This window comes from Sinocyclocheilus rhinocerous, unplaced genomic scaffold, assembly GCF_001515625.1.
Source record: "Sinocyclocheilus rhinocerous isolate Xijiao unplaced genomic scaffold, SAMN03320098_v1.1 scaffold1622, whole genome shotgun sequence".
Taxonomy (NCBI): Eukaryota; Metazoa; Chordata; class Actinopteri; order Cypriniformes; family Cyprinidae; genus Sinocyclocheilus; species Sinocyclocheilus rhinocerous.
In genome coordinates, this window is record NW_015654513.1 from 844,514 (window position 1) to 847,987 (window position 3,474).

Below are 3,474 nucleotides of genomic sequence, written 5' to 3' on the forward strand. Positions count from 1 at the left end.
CTTGTATGGAGATTTTTCCATCTACAGATTTTTCCCTGACCTTCTTTTCTCTGTAAATTAATGGTGCACACTATTGCTGAAAAACACAATCACTACCTGGCAGTCAGTATGCACAAAGGCACAGATCCCTAAACAAGATCATATCTGCAGATGAAACTTTTTTTTTGTAGAAGCATTTTTTTTATTTGGACTAGCACCTCATGACTACACCACGTTATGTACGAGAAGCTGCAAAAGACACAGGCGCAAGTGGAATGTACAAAACATGGTGACATAAATTTTTAAGTAAATATAATGGGCGATATATTGCGTCACCAAAAATTATTGAGGTCATGTACATATATTGCGCGATAAGTCGATATATTGATTATTGCGACAGGCCTAATCCACACGACAGCTAACTGACAGTAACAACAGCAGCAGCAGCATAAATGAAGCCAGTAAAATGCAAAACAATGATAATATTTTAATAATCACCATAAAATGGCATGCTGGGAACTTGCACAATAGTGTTCAGTGTAATGTTGTTTGTTCAGATGACTCAATTTAGAACATTTGGATATGTTGTTAACAAATACTTGAGTATCTAAGTAAGGTAAACAAACCAACTTTTACAAGTATTCTTGTTCAGGTCACACAAAATAATAAACTGACCTCCTACCAAAAATTCTTTGTTACAAGCTACTTTCTTACATTTGCAAGTTGGATTTTTTTACGGTGTTAATAAGTCACAAATGTGAAAAATAAAGTTGCATTTACATCACACGATTGTGAATTTATTTTTCAAAATTGCGACTATACCGCAGTGTGATTTCATATCAGCACTTGCACGTTTATTTCTTGTAATTGTAACATATCTTGCAATTGTGACGTTATTTCTGTTTTTCAAAACAGAATTGAGACTTTATATTGTGAATTTATTTTTATGCACGTGAACATAAAAAATACTTTACGCAAGAAGTGCCTTATGTTTTAAAATTGTGTCGTCTTGTAAATGCGACTTTATTTTTCACAATTGTAACTTTACATTGTTCAGTGTGACTCCAAATCTTGCAATTGTGACAATATTTCTTGTAAATGCGGCTGTTTTTCGCAATTGTGACTTTATATTGTGCAATTGCAAGTTTTTTTTATATATATAATTGTGACATATCTTTTCATTCTTACATTTATTTGCATATGTGACTTTATATCATGCAACTGCGAGTTTATTTCTTGCAATTGTGACTAACATTTCACAATCTCACAATTCTGTTTGACTTTTTACTCAAAGGCAGAAACAGGCTTCCATATTATATTATGACCCTTTTATTGATTGTATGTATTAAGTTGTAGAACATAAAAGCCTCTTCAGGCAAGTTAACAAACCTTCTATTATCCACAAACAGAAAACTCCAATAACCTTTTCAAAATTCCATTCTCATGTCTGTAAAATAATTCATCATGTGGTCAAATATCACTGGAACCATAAATACTGTGGAGCTACAAGACCAGTGACATTCCTTGCTGTGCCGGTGTTATCAGTTCCCTCTGCATTCCTAAGGGAGGTGATAAAGAGCCTGTGAAGAAGAGAAGACCAAATGCCACCTCTGCATTTTCTTCAGATACTGAAGCACACAACTCCATACTTGCATTTATCATTCAGGGTTATATACAAGCTGCATTTTTCATTTTACTGTGGAAGACATTTAATCAACCAGACATCCTAACTGGGAAATCCTTTCATGTGACAAATGGTATGGCTAACGGAGTCTGCCAAAATCACCAGATGTCTAAACAAGCAAATTAACACCAATCAGATTAGAGCTACAGTATGTTTCTGGTTTCTGATTAACCCCTGCGTGACCTATTGTGTGTTTACCATTATTCACACTGATAAAAACTCAGACTTTGTCTCAGTCAGTACCAGACCCTTGATTATACTGTTTAAAATAGGACTAATTCATTCACTCTTTGTCGATTAGCGGGTGTTGCAGACTGGTTATGTACGTCACGTGAAAAGCAGGCTGCTCTACACTAATGCAACACATATGCATGACCAATGACTCCTGTTAAAGACCACAGAATTTCATTTGGATAATTTATGAGGTCACGGTTGAGTGAAATATGAGACTAGCGCGGAGCTGTCGGCGGTTACAAACCGGCAAATAGTTTTACACAATCTACAGGAAATTAGTGAGTTGTGTTTTACTGTTTTTTCAGAGGGGAAGATTATTTGTGTTGGTTACTATGAGCAAATTATGCTTGTGAGGCACTGTAACATATCCAAGTCACACCCGAAACCACAAGCGTGTTTAATAGTTTTCCCTGTTTAATTAGAAATGGATTATAATGTAATCCACATGAAGGATTTTACATGACTTGTTTTTGATTGTGGCGCAATAATCAAATGAGATAGGAATGCTTCATTGTCTCCGTAATGCTGCAGTGTTTACTGCCGGGAAATGATGATTAGTAATGTCTTAGTTGATGTGATGCAGTGCTATGTGATCTCATTGCCCGTGATTTTCAAAGGTTTTATTTCCTAAGTGTGTTGCTGTAAAGCTCATAATTAGTACCAATCAGAAGTGTGGACACACCTACTCATTCTTTATGATTACTATTTTCCATATTTTACAATAATAGTAATTAAGACTATGAAAAAACACTGATTGGAAGCATAGGGTTTATGTAACGAGCAAAATTGTTAAATCTTAAATTTTGCTTCTTCAAAGCAGCTACTCTTTACCTTAGAAACAGCATTCTCTCAGACAAATGAGGTAACCACTTGCTTTTCCAACAGTTTTAAGGCTGGTTCATGCAGAACATATGTTTGTGTTCCACTGCAGCTTTTTAACTGTATTTCTATGTAAACATATGGTAAACAGACACAAAGTGATTTTTAACTCTGTAAAGCCTGACATTAATTTATACACAGAAACATTTTTAAGTTTTTTTTTTTATTATCATACCTTTACACAGAATCTAAAATGAGTGTTTGCATATGTTTTTGTTGAGTATCATATCTGATACATCAGGCTTTTATGGCTCACATAGTATGATATAGTGAGAATATGGAGCACACACACTTGTGAAGGACAAAAATACCTTATTTATAATGAGGACCAAACTGAGCAAAAATATGCCATTCAGTGCAGTTATGATATTTAGCTGATATTTATACGGCCAAAAAGTACAATGAAATTCTGACAGCTTGTAAATCAATGAGATCTTTATAACAGTATAGCAGACTTACATAAATGCAAATAAATATTATTTGACCCTATGTATCTCTCAATAATTTGCCTTAGCATTTACTGTAAATATTATTTTGCTATGTTTTATAACCGAACGCTTTAGTTTGTATTGTGGGGGGAAAATATATATATAATGCAGTGCAATACAATGATGATTGAGAGAAGTACAAATAAACATCCCTCAAAAGCCTGACTTTAACATGCTTTTTCTAGAAAACAAGTGTATGGATAATCAAGT